Source organism: Psammomys obesus, unplaced genomic scaffold (genome assembly GCF_907164565.1).
Source record: "Psammomys obesus unplaced genomic scaffold, mPsaObe1.curated_primary_1811, whole genome shotgun sequence".
Lineage (NCBI taxonomy): Eukaryota > Metazoa > Chordata > Mammalia > Rodentia > Muridae > Psammomys > Psammomys obesus.
The window spans coordinates 6277194-6291658 of NW_026594083.1; the positions used below are offsets into that span (position 1 = coordinate 6277194).

General features: G+C 35.7%; 1 long non-coding RNA gene across 2 annotated transcripts in view; it reads left to right on the top strand.

Moving 5' to 3' along the window:
* Window positions 1-12975, top strand: part of LOC129684639 (uncharacterized) — a 298081-nt gene extending 285106 nt beyond the window's left edge. For both annotated transcript variants that reach the window (XR_008721369.1, XR_008721370.1), the window contains 2 exons: window positions 10616-11251; window positions 12873-12975. This is a non-coding gene — a long non-coding RNA (uncharacterized LOC129684639). The remainder of the gene's footprint in view (window positions 1-10615; window positions 11252-12872) is intronic.
* The last annotated feature ends 1490 nt before the right edge of the window (window positions 12976-14465 follow it).

Consider the following 14465-nt stretch of genomic DNA (forward strand, 5'->3'; position numbering starts at 1 on the left):
ATCTCTGCATTTCTCTTTAATATGCCTATGTTCCTCCCTCTTCTACCTCAGCCTTAAAGCCTTCTTTTCTGTTTGTTTGTTTGTTTGCCACCTCTGTGAAATTCTGAAAATTGTAGAAGTGAAACCATATAGAATAATTTTCAGCATTGTTTTCTGACATCCAGTCTAATTCTCTCAAAACCATGTAGGCTGCTGAGTGCATCTAGATTGTTCCTAAGTTCATTGCTGAATGGCATTCCATTGTGTGGATATTCCTGTTTACATTAATAAGTCATCAGTTTAGAAATTCTCAAGTTTCTCAGGTTTTGAATATCATGAATAGAGCTTCTGTAAGCATTCAGACTTTAGTGTCAACATAAATTTTTACTTTTTTGGAGAAAAATACTCAGGAGCCAAATTGCAGGTTACATGACAAGTTTATGATCTTTAACTGTTTCATCATTATCATATCAGCATGAGAGGCAAGTGTCTGTGCGCATGCACATCCCTTGCGTGCCTGTAGAGGTCAGAGGACAACTGTGTGGAGTCTGCTACTACTAGATAATAGCATGGCAGCTTTATTAGAGGGTCTTCAAAGAATATGCTAAACTACTTTCAACGTGGTGGCATCAGTTTTCTCTCCTTCAAGCAGAGTGGAAGCTATTCAGTACCTTTTCATACAGTCGCTATGATTTTCTCTCCTCCTTTAATAGTCATGCCTTGCCTCCCTGTGCTTTTTCTTTTCATTATATGTATAGCTAACAATTCTCAGACTCCGCTGATATGTTTCTCAGTACCTGTCTGTTCTTTTGGTGTGGAAATCTCTTCGTTTCTTTTGTACATTTTCCTTTTGGATTAGTGTGCTATAGAGTTGTGAAGTATCTTCATATTTTGTAGAACATGGTACTTCATTGAGTAGGTGGCTTGAAAAAATTTTTACAATCAGTTGTTCATGTTTTCAAATTATTAGCAGATCGTTTTTTTAGTTTCACATTTATTTTTATTTTTTATCATTTATTACAATTTATTAAATTTGCATCCTGGCTGTGCCTCCCTGCTTCATCTCCTCCCAGCCCCACCCTCACTCCCTCATCTCCTCCTATGCCCCTCTCCAAGTCTGCTGATAGGGGAGGTCCTGCTCCCTTTCTATCTGACCCTAGCCTATCAGGTCTCATCAGGACTGGTTGCAAGGTCTTCCTCTGTGGCCTGGCATCCTTTTAAGAAAAAAAAAAAAGTTTAATATTTCCACACCATTGAATCATTTTTTTCTTTTAAAAGTATAATTGTATTTGAAATTAAAATATAATTACATCATTTTCTCCTTCCTCCCTCCAAACACTTCCATCTGTTCTCTTGCTTTCTCTCAATCAAATTCAGGGCTTCTTTTTCTTTATTATTATTATATGTGTGTGTATATATAAATACATACATATATAATATATATTATACACATTATATGTAATATATAAAATATTATATATATACACATTATATATACATATATAAGCTACTCAGGGATAACCACTTGTTACTGAAGAACTGACTTACCTGTGGGCAATAAAATCAACCTTTGGAAAACTGTTCCTGCTTTCAGCATTCCTCGGTTGCTCATAATTCCCTTACTACAACTGAGCCATGAAAGGTTTCCGCCATCCTTGTCTGTTAATTTTTGTGTAGATTCTAGGCACCCCACATAACCACAAATCTTAAAAGTCTTGTTTTATAAGTTCTATTAGACTTTGTCTCTTTTAGGTCAAAGGAGTTAAAAATAGATCAAAATTCTCTTTCTGTCTTTTATTGTTCATTTCAGCCTGTCTAATTGTCCATTCCTGTGCTTTGAAATATTCATCATATTTCATATTACTGTTCTTAAAATTTTGCTCCAATTAATTGGATATGCATATATGAATTTCTTTCTAGATTTCTGTTCTGTTATCTGGTGTATTTTTTTTCTACAATCTCACATAGTCTTTATTGGTAAAATTACAATCAACAATTAAATCTGCTATTATTATAGTTTTATGTTATAGCTAATTGTAATACGTTATGATAATATGCATCAAAATCACATAGATTAAGTCCTCGTATTACAATATTTATGTCCAGAAATTTGTTTCATCTATTTAATTTCTTTGAATGTATATAAAGTTACAAAGTTTGGAATAATTTTTTGTATCTATATAAATAATCTACACTCTTTTTGGAGTCACTTGTTGTACTCTGACCAAGCATTTAAAAGGAAGTTTTGTGCACAGTATTGAGGCTTTTCTTAGTCTTTGGTTCATTTAGGTGTGTGTGTGTGCGCATGTGTTTATATACATATATATATATATATATATGTATATACGCATATATATGTATATGCATATATATATACATATATACACATATATGTATTGGGTAAAATATTAGATAACTATAAAATAATATGATTCCATGAGGCTTTTTTCGTTGATACAGTTAAAATGGGCTGGAGACGTAAACAGAGAGTTCTCTAGAAAAAAATTTAAATGGTTAAGAACAATATAAGATGGAATCTCAGAGTTGTTTTGATTTGCACTTCCTTGAAGACTAAGGATGTTGAGCATTTCTTTATTTCTTTAAGGGTTTCTCTGCCATTCTATATTCCTTTGTTGGGAATTCTCTTCATAGCTCTGTACCTCATTTTTTAAATTGTTTAATATTAATTACAGTTTATTCACATTGTATCCCACCTGTAACCACCTCCCTCATTCTCTCCCAATCCCACCCTCTCTCCCTTATCTCTTCCCATTCCTCTCTCCAAGTCCACTGATAAGGGAGGTCCTCCTCCCCTTCCATCTGACCCTAGCCTATAAGGATTCATCAGGACTGGCTATAATTAATATATAAAAAAAGGAAATCATGAAATTTGTAGACAAATTGTGGGAACTAGAAAAGATCAACCTGAGTGAGGTATCCCTGAGTAAGGCATCACAGAAGCAGAAAGACACACATGATATATTCTCACTTATATGTGGATATTAGACATATAAGATAAACATACTACATATGTACACCTAAAGAAGCTAATGAAGAAGGATGACACGGGGTAAGACAATCAATCCTCACTCAGAAAGGCAAATGGGATGAACATCGGAAGAGGGAGAAAACAGGGAACAGGACAGGAGTGTACCCAATTTTTTTATTGGATTATTTGGTTTGTTGGGGTCTAATTTCTTGAGTTCTTTATATATTCTGGAAATAAGCCCTCTATCGAATGTAGGTTTGGTGAAGATCTTTTTCCAGTCTGTAGGCTGTCATTTTGTTCTGATGACAGTGTCCTTTGCTTTACAGAAGCTTTTTTAGTTTCATGAGGTCCTGTTTACTGGTTGTTGATCTTAGAATTTGAGCTGTTGGTGTTCTGTTCAGGAAGTTGTCTCCTGTACCAGTGAGTTTGAGGCTCTTCCCCACTTTTTCTACCAACAGATTTAGTGTGTCTGATATTATGTTGAGGTCTTTGATCCAATTATACAAGGAGATAGATATGGGTCTATTTTCATTTTTCTACATGTGAACATCTAATTAGACCAGCAATTGTTGAAGATGCTATCCATTGTATGCTTTTGGCATCTTTGTCAAAAGTCAGGTGTTCATAAGTGTGTGTTTATTTCTGGGTCTTCTATTTGGTTCCATTGATCCACCATTCTGTTTCTATGCCAGTACCATGCAGTTTGTTATTACTGTTGCTCTCTAGTACAGCTTGAGATCAGGGATGGAGACACCTCCAGAAGATCTTTTATTGTAGAGGATTGTTTTAGCTATTCTGCTTTATTTTTTTTTCTCTATATGAAGTTGAGAATTTCTTTTCAAGGTCTGTAAAGAATTATGTTAGTAATTTGATGGGAATTGTATTGATTCTGTAGATTGCTTCTGGTATGATGGCCATTCTCAGATGCAGCCAATTGGCATCTCAGTGTCCAGGTAGGTTCCTGAGTAAGGAGAGCAGGAGCTGCCTCTGTCATCAACTATGTTGCCGGTTCTTTGATCACTTGTTCCTGGTGATGTGGCCTTCCCAGGCCACAGAGGAAGAGGATCAAGGCAGTCCTGATGAAACTTGATAAGCTATGGGCAGCTAGCACACAAGGAGAATTTTCCCTTTCAGTGGACTAGGGGAAGGGGATGGGGGAAGAGGAGGGAAGGTGTGACTAGGAGGAATTGAGGGAGGCGGCTTCAATTGGGATATATAATGAATAAATTGTAAAAAAAAAAAAAAATTTAATTTAAATTTTAAAAAAAACGATGTAGAGGTTACATGTTTACCATCATTAGGAATTAGAGAAATGTAAATTCAAATAATTTTGAGACACTATTGCTAAGATCAACAAAATAAGTAGCAACAAATTCTGGTGAGGTGTATAGAAAGAGGAACCCGTATTCACATTAGTAGCCTTGCAGACTGGTGCAGCCACTCTGGAAACCCGTACAAAAGATCATCAGAGAACTAATAAAAATAAATCTGCTTTAGTGCTCAGCTCTAGTACTCCTTAGCGTATGTCCAGAGGACTCCACATCCTCTAGATGTTTGCTTATCAGCGTTCATTGCCACCATATACTCATTAGCCAGGATGGAAACAACCTAAAGGTTTAATGAATGGATAGCAAACATGTGGTACATATACATACGGGATAGTTCGCAGCTGTAGAGCAAGACGAAACCATGAACCTGCAGGTCTATCAACAGACTTCAAAAAGATTGCATTGGGCGTGGGAACCCAGAGGCAGACTGCCTAAAGCGGCGTGTTCTTTCATCTGTGGCTCCTCGCTCCAAAGCCTCAGGTGTGTGTGTACAACATGAAACAATCACAGAAATCAAGAAAGTCTGAAGGTTCCATAGGAGGGGAGGGGAGATTAGGGAAGAAATGTCAGGATACAGTAAATATGAAGTGACAAATAGAATAAAAGGGACGTGGCTCCAACCAAGGACCATTCATGGATATAACCTAGAATCCCTGCTCAGAAGTAGTCCATGGCAGCTCAGTATCCAAGTGGGTTCCCTAATAATGAAAGAGGGACTGTCTCTGACATGAACTCAGTGGCTGGCACTTTGACCATCTCCCCCTGAGTCTTACCAGTCTTACCAGGCCACAGAGGAAGACAATGCAGCCAATCCTGATGAGACCTGATAACCTAGGGTCAGATGGAAGAGGAGGATGGCCTCCCCTATCAGTGGATTGGGGGAGGGACATGGGAGGGAGTGAGGGAGGTGCTACAAAGTCAATAAATGGGATACAAAGTCAATAAACTGTAATTAATATAAAAATAAAAATTAAAAAAAAACCTCAGAGACCAAAAAAAAAAAAAAAAAAAAAAAAAAAAGAAAGAAAAAAGGGGGGGGAACGTGGCATCTCAAGTAGGAGCAGAGGGCGCAATACAGAAGAAAGGACAAGAGGCAAAACCCAGTATTCAGATTGTATCATTTTATATCTACATCTGTTTATTGTTTACTAATTCTTAATTGTGTTACTGCCTCCTCATCTGGTTTCCCTCCCTCCTGTTTGTCTTATCTCACTCTTTCCTCCTCCCTATAATCCCATCCCTTTTTCTTTTTCTTTTCATAGCTGCAACTTATAGATTTATTTTATTGAGTCAAGGTTTCGGGCCTGAGCATTCTTGCCTTGATTCTGAACTTAGAGGAGACAGTATTTAGTGTTTTACCATTGGAGATAGGTATAATATTAACTACCAGGCATTTTGTCGTTGTTTTAGAAATCTTTATCAAGTTCAAGTTTTTCTCTTTCCCTAATTATGTTTTAAACCATGCATGAATGGATGCTCAATATTTTCAAAAGACGGTACTAGATTTTTGTTACTTAGCCTTCTAGTATTGTAAAATGTATTCTGTTGGTTTTGATCAGGTCTTTCATTTTTGTAATAAACTTCACCACCTCATGTTATATAGTATTTTTATATCTTGATTAATTGAATTTGATAATGGCTTATTAAAATTTTTGTGTTTATAATCATGAATGCCATTGGCTTATCATTTTCTCTTAGAGATTGTATCAAGTGGATTTAAAATCAAGATAATTATTAGTTTTAGAAAATGACAGAAAGTTGTTCCCTGTTGTTTTTATTTCATCTAAATAAATATAAAGAATTGATGTTAAGTCTGTCAGCATTATTTAATGTTATTCATGGAAGCCATCTGTGCCTGGGCAATTTCTTTTGAGGAAACTGCTAAGTTATAAATTCAACTTCCTGGATAGCTGTAAATGAATTGAAACAAGTCATTCCACGTTGGAAGAGTTGGGATTTTTTTGTTTCATTTTGAAGAGTTGCATTTGACTGGAGAAACGTCTGAGCAGTTAAAAATGCTTGCTGCTCTGCCGTGAGAACTGATCCTAAAACCTACGTAACATCCTGGCTTCCCCGGAACACCTGTAACCCAGGCTCCAATGGTCCTGTGTCCTCTTCTTTCCTACACACATGCACACTCACACAAAGGCATGCACACGTGTGTATGCACACACACTCACTCCATCACATGCACACACACCCATACACAGGCACAACCACGTGAACACACAGGCATGAGTTCAAACACATGTGCACACAGACACACCAATGCACACAAATAAAATGTTTTTTTTAAAGACTTGATCTATTTCAACAGAGGTGTCCAATTGACCTTCATGTGGTTTGTATTTCCCCTTACTATCTTTTGATATCTGGATGTGACTCCCTGGTTTCCTTTCTAATAATAATGGCTTGGATCATCTGTCTTTCCTGGCTTCCAGGACTTTTGTCAACTTTATGAGTACCATAAAAGAATCCAAATATTATTGCATTGACTTTATGTTTTTATTCATTTGTTTATGTCCATTTTTTTCTTCCCATTTCTACTTAGGTTATTATTATGGGTTTTGAGATTAGAGCATGGATTATGGATTTGAGATATTTTCAATGTATGCAGTTATTGCTATTAATTTCCTTCTGAACACTACTATAATGGCATTTCACAAATTTTTGTATGTTACATTTTCAGTTTTTCTTTCATTCCCTTAATATTTTATGCTTTCTTTTTGTTTGTTTTGCTTAAGACTACCTTTGCAATCCATGAATTATTTAAACATTTATTGTTTTTTCAAAGTACTTGGAAATATCTTACTTTTCTGTCAATTGCTATCTAGTTTGAGGGCATTGTAGCAAACCAAAAAAAAAAAAAAGAAGCAAACATCACTTTGTGAAATCTAGGTGTGTGAATACATTCTTGAAACTATAGTAGTCCAGAGATAGTGACAGGAGGAATATGAATTTTGAAGAACTTAAGCTTCATAGAAATGCATTGTCTTAAAATGAATAAATACTTAAATAAATGAATCACCACCCTCTGTTATTTCAATTGTTAATATTTAGAGATTTATTCTATACACTTACGTTTTTATTTTATTAACTTTTTAAGTTAGCTTAAAATTAGTGGTTTTTACATTGCCATCGTTGTGTGTGTGTGTGTGTGTGTGTGTGTGAATTATTACATTTTTTTTTCATTTTCCCCTCCCCCAGAACCCTCTCTCTTAACCCTTTCTTAGACTTGTCTTATACTATTCTTCTGATATTGAGGAAAGGGCATCAGAACTCCTTATTTTATTTCAGCAGGCTTCCAAGTTGACATTTATAAGTGCGGGTTAGAATGCAGACACAGTTTGTGGTGTTTGACTATAGAATATGGTGGTGCATGGCTTTAATCAGGAGGCAGAGGCATGAGGATCTCTGAGTCTGTGGCCAACCTGGCATACAGATCAAGTTCCAGGAAAGCCAGGGCTACACAGTGAAACCCTGTCACTAAAAATGATAAAGAAAAGAAAAATTAAAATAGCAATGTCCCAACCAATTGCTGTCCTTGTGGTCACTGTTTTCCTGAGTTCATGGTTACAAAGAACCAGAAAAAGCAAAGGTAAAAGAACTCATAAGCATGGCAGGCTTTAGAGCCTGAATCTCCAGCCTTATTTCCATCTTCTCTTCATCTGCCATGGTCTCCTTCTATCTGTTTTATGCATGTACTTCAGGGAGATTGGTGGCATTTAATAGAAGATTAGGAAAACCCATGTTTATGCATGTTCCTCCACACAATCTTTTCCTCCTTTCTTCTTCTTTGTTTCTTTCTTTTGGAATTGGGAGGCCACTGTACCACTTTCACATTAGTTTATTTATGGAAGTTAAACATAAAATTATTAGAAATTAACTAATGAGCTTTCACTGAAAGGGAAAACTTCAGACTGAACAAACATTCCCTTCTGTGATTTATATTTAATATGCATGTCACTTCTATTCTTCTATTCTTCAATTTCTTCCTGCTTGTTTCATGAAGAGTTTCACTATAATAAATTTACTTTAGGTACTAGTTTCACTGTTTTGTAGTGAGTTTTTCTCATTTCCAAGTAGTTACTGAATGACATCCCTTGGGAGTCTTATCCATTTGGCTTATTGTTATTCCCCTATGCCTATTGCAAGACCTAGCAAACACTGGTGCTTAATTGCTGCATAACAGAGCAGTCATTAGGAATTTAAATTTTCCATTCTATGTCTGTCACCTACTTTTTGCAGTCTTAAAATACAGGGCTATAGATTTGCATTGCACAATTTTCCACCCAACACTCTTTAGCCTTGTGGTTAGGACTCTAACAAAATTTGCCCAGAATTTTTTAGTCTAGAAGAAAAGCAATTGCAAAATTCAGCACATGTTTAAGGTCCAGTTCTACTGTGTAGAACTGCATGCAGTTTTCAGTTACAGACAGGCAGGATTCCATGATGTTTCCCATATGTGCATGTGAGATTCACCCCCACTGCTCCTCATGTGACCTCATGAATAAGACAGTAACCCTTAAAACCATTGACTAGACATTTCCCAGTTCCCTGACTTTCAAAAAATAATGTTTAGGCAAGTCATGGTTTGAATTGTCAAATACTGTTTAATATATGTGTATTCCTGGCGAGGGATGCAGACCCATTATTCAGAGAAGGTATTGAACATAATTTGAGACTTCTTGCAAACATAATTTACATTAGATACAATCACTGCAAATTTTTCAATGGCCTATGAAAATATACATCTTTTAAATTGTACACTTTATCTTTGGATTAACTGTTAACGATGCTTACTTTCCTACTTGGCTTTAGATTTTGATTAAGGAAATATTTAAAGATTGAATTCACTCCACTTTTGATAGAAATATAGAAATGGTTGTACATGGGAACTCTTATTGTGTGCCGGAATAGAAATTCACCAGGGAGGGGGAAGCAATTCGTTTTATAGCCTAAGAGCTGTTGATACACTCACTCCCTGCATCTTTCAAAGGCATCTTTCATGACACAGAGGCAAACCGTAGCCAGTGAGAGAACAGAAAGAACACTTCTCAAATGTGTCAATCTCTGCAAACTTGCATAGCAGCTGTGCTAGGTGGTGATGCGGATTATCACAAGACCCAGTTGCAGGGGTTTGCCTGCTGGAAGAGACAACCCAGCCTCTCAGGGGACCACTTTGTTGGAGATGGTAGCAATAATACGTCTCTGTTGCTAGTGGATATTGTGACCATGTAGCACAAATTTGGTGCTAGATAAAATCAGAAAGTAATGAAAATGCAAAAAGGAAAACTCAGAGATTTTTTGTTTTGCTTTGAAGTCTTAAAAGTGGGAGAATAAAACAAACGTCCTGGGTTCGTTGCATGTTCGGTAAAGAAAAATTAGTGTTGCCTTTAATGAAGAAAATGTGCAGGGCATTCAGTCTTATTTGAGAACCGTTTGGGTGTGTTGAGAAATAAAGTTGGGAAGTAGGCATGTTCAGATCTTTATTTGCTACTTTTGGTAGGAAAAATATTCTCTCTCTCTCTCTCTCTCTCTCTCTCTCTCTCTCTCTCTCCTCTCTCTCAACTACCAGCTTGAGTTTTCTGTGCAAATGAAACAAGCGTTACAAGAATGAGATTCACTTTGGACGACTCTTCACATTCCAAGTCATGACTGCTTTAGGCAGCACAATCCCATCTCTGGTTGATGGGCAGGAAAAGTGGGCAGCTTGCCAGGTAGACGTTTCCATGACTCCCAGCCCCCAAAGGTGATGCGTTTTTCAGCTAATTCAATGAAGAGTGGGCTGAACTTTGGGTCTAAACGAGACAATAGCTGCCTTCGCAGTATCAGCAGAATGGTTGATGGGAATGCACTCACTCTACATTTGGCAGAGAATCATGTGACCTGACGACTGAGATTTTGTGATGGTGCCAACGGAGACTTGGAAGCAGTAAACGGGCCTGACTTTTTTCTTCTTTTCTAGCAAGGATCAGAAAATGGTGGATCTTAATACTTGACTTTAGCCAGACTCAGCAAGCAACTGAGCTTTGAATCACAACTTCGCCTTTATTCTGGGTTTTTGGCAGGCCACCAGGAGGCTGTCCCTTTCACGCCTGATAAATTCTGCTGCTTATCTCTAAAGAGAGAGAGAAAAGGAAAATAATAACAGAATATTGAGGCATAGCAAGTGAATCCTAAAATTGTATGTGCTTTTTCTTTCTTTTCTGAACTGCTGATTTTTCTTTTGATTTTATATTAATAACCTTTTGGGGTACTGAAGAATCCAAGTAGTTGGGTTATTTATTTATGTATGTATTTGGTTTGTAATGAACAGGCATTTGAACTGGTCGAACAGGACGACAGAGCAGTGAGCATGAGATCATTGCAGCCGAGTAGGAAACTGGCACCCAGCCTTTTCACCCCTTCGGTTCGGAAGACGAACGCGTGCAGTCGTCATTTCTCAAGCCAGCGCAGCCTGGAAGGATTCCGGGTCTCTCCCATTCTACCATTCGGCTGCCAGTTGATGGCAACGATTGGTGCAGCTTCTGCGCAGTGCTTTGTGCCTGGAATACGGAGAAGGAAGAGCATGAAGACAAGCCCTCCGGACCTCCTCTGAGAAATAGCAGGAGCACTGCAGGAACAGCAACAAAATCAAACAAATCAAAAAGCCCTGAGCTTCTCAGTCCTTGCAAGAGTGCTGAAAAAATAATGATAATGATGAGATGCGCCTGCTTGGAAACAAAAACAAACAAACAAAACTGCAAACCAAAACAAACCAAAAAAAAAAAAAAAAAAAAAGCAAACTTTGACTTGTCTAACTCCAGAGACACCGGGCTTTGTAAAGCAGCTCTGAAGGCGTCACAACCAAATGAGCCTTCTTCATTTTTATTTATTGTTTTTATTTATTATTTCAAAAACTATGGCCTAAGAGCAGTACATTGCACTTGGTGAAGCCGCACTTTCATATCAGGTATAACTTTTGTTGTTTCTTTTTATGCTTTCTGTTACATAAAGCAGGGTCCTTGCACTTTCAATTTACTCTTGTTAACTCATCACCCACTTTTCTCTTTGCTTTTTTACTCTAATTGTGATTAGCATAGACACTAAACTGAAAATAGAAAACTCTCTATAGAAATGTGCTCCTGCTTTTGTTGTGTATAGAAGTTTTAGACAGAGAGTACTGTGTGTTATCTGTGATTTTGTGTCCAGTAATACTTTTTTTTTTCCCCCGGAGGAAAGGGCTTGGAATTCAGTAGTAAAGAAAATAGAACCTTTTCTGTGACTCATAATTTGAAATGCAAAAGAAGAAACTTCTCTAAGTTCTGAAAAGAAATCTTACTTGGAAAAACGCACCCAAATACTGCTAACTAAAATTAGTTTGGGAGGAGTTCTTAACACGGGTTGCAGTAGAAGAGAAATGGGGATTGAAAGAGCACATTCTCAGTTGCTAAGTACAAAATAGCTTGTTCCTTAATAATTTTACTTCTAAAAATACATGGAAAAAGAATTTGCCCTAGAGCAGTTACAACGTGTTAGAAGTTTCCCTTCGATATTTCGGTGGGGAAAGTCTGTGCAAACTTCAAGTTCAGAGTTGCTGGGGCTCGGCAGGTGAATACACTGTACTGTAGTTATTTCGTCTATTTGTACAAGGAAATTGCTGAGCAAGTTCAACATCTTGTAACAATGCAGTTTTCCTGGAAGAGGATTAGATGATACACCCTTCTTTTAAATTTATTATTTAAACAAAATGTTTCTAAACATGCAGGGGAAAATTGAAAAGAGAAAATGCTTTAGGATATGCAATGTTTATCAATCAAAATTATAATTTCCATAGTAAGAACTGATATGATAATATCCATAAGAAATAAACTTGAGGGAAATTGTTGTGCTTTTATAATTATATTTCATGATATCAGACACACATCGGATAAACAAAGAGAAATCTACAGATGGTTAAGTCTGTCTTCTTTTTGGTTATTTAACGTTGAATCATGAGACGATACACAGATCTTATATACAGATAACATTTGAATAAAATGTTTCATCGAGTTTATTGGTTATTGTTCACTAATTATTTACAGAATAGCTCTTGTTCCCCTTTTGTTAGTGGAAAGTCAACTTTCAAAGGCTTAATTAATATTGATAAACCTGTTTTTATGTTTCACGATCCTTTAGTTAAAAAAACATTATTTTGAATGTTATTTCAGAAGCCATTAATCTCCACACTCTTAATTATCTTATTAAGCTCCATGCCAAATCCAAACCTCTTTTGAGCTTTCACTACTTCATTGTGCAGAACCTAGGCGCTTCCGTGAGAACCTTCTCCTTTCACTTTCACAACTGTTACTGTGAAAGCAACATCAACCAAAATGAACACGTAAATGCAAACTGTGAAAGTACCTCTGTGTCATATGAGTATCCTGGGGTGGGGCCCTCACACTCTGCCAAGCCTTAAGAAAAATACTTTTAAAGGTTTTCCCCATTTTGTCATTGTGCTTTCTTCCCAGCCATCTACTCCCATCCTCACAGTCCACACAGATGATCCTTGTAGGTGGCAGTTGTCTGATATTTTCTTTTTGTGGTTGTTTTAGGGGAACACTTAAGGTGGATATGAGAAGAGAAGAAAATAACCATAGGAGAAAATCATCTCAGGTAACAATGAAAAAACACAAGTGTAAAGTATAATTAATCTACACTATTAAAAAGAAAATGATTCTGTCTGTGCTTGGTATAAGAAATTGTCCTTCACTTTATGAAGCTAGCTATTGGAATTTTTACTGATGCTTTCCTTCAAGAGTTTACAGTATTACTTGCCTTTGTCAAGCTTTTGTTTGGTTTTGTGATCAATGCTCAGTCACCATCATTCCAATGACATGTGTTTATGTTGATTCATACAACACAGGTAGAGGATGGTTGAATAGGAAGCTATTTAATGAAAAGAAAATGTGTTCTTAGTAGCTCTGCCATATAAAAGGAGGTAAAATCTGGGAGAAAGGTATAAACTCATGGTTAGTTTCTTCATTTATATATATATATATATATATATATATATATATATATATATATATATATATATATATATATATATATATATCTGGTAAGACAATAAGCCACAGCACATTTTGTAGTAATAAAAGCTACAGCAAGTATTTCCTCTTTTTCTTACATGAAATGTATAAATACACACTGAAATACTTTCTACTACAATTGGATGTATTATTGTTGATTATTTACTATAGTTTTAATAAGTAGGAGAAGGATTTGAAAATAAATAATGGTGAAAATTGTGTAGACCAAATTATCTGTATTAGACTCTAGAAAATACATTCTATTTTTATTTATTTCAAAACACGCCAAATCATGAAGTAATTACTATGCAGTATTATTTTTCACAATGAAGATATAATTAAGAAAAGCTAAATCATTTTTTGATATGAGTGAAATGATTAACGATTGTACAACTTATAATTTTGCTGCAGATGAGCTTAGAATCCTAAAAAAGTACATGTAACTGGTTTTATGTATCCTCATTGGCTTGCTTCCATACAGTCTGGAAGTTTACAAAATTAATAATATTTATTTCATTTCAACCTGTTGAACAAGGGAGAGTTATATGTGAGTATATATTTTATTGAATGAATATAATTTTGGAAAACAAATTTAAATGTATGTTGTTTAAAGAAAATATATGCTCTTTGACGTGCTGTGAATGAATACAAACCATACAGATTAGCAGTAATAACACTTTTTTATCACGGCATTGATTTTAGATTTCTGATACCATTTTTTCCACTACTGTAGAAGTCTAGTCATCTCCCAATTATAGACATATATCTGTAGATTTAGGATTTATAATTTTTGAGTTCTTTCCCTAGTCAACCAGATCTCATTTGTTTTATAAAAGCTATACTGTTACTAAGTCTTTAAAATCATTAACTAAGTTTTGTGTGAATAAATACAAGCACCCAAGTATATATGTATATATATATATTTAATAATTTTATTTTAATTGTAGATTCACAATACTATACTTATGCCTCACAATAGCATAATTCATAAATTCATATATAGATTCTTAATTAGGACAGTTTAACAACGCTAAAATATTCACAATTAAAACAAAAGCAATCTATAAAAATGAATTTAAAAAACTACTTTTTTTAATCCCCACATTTATAAACCTG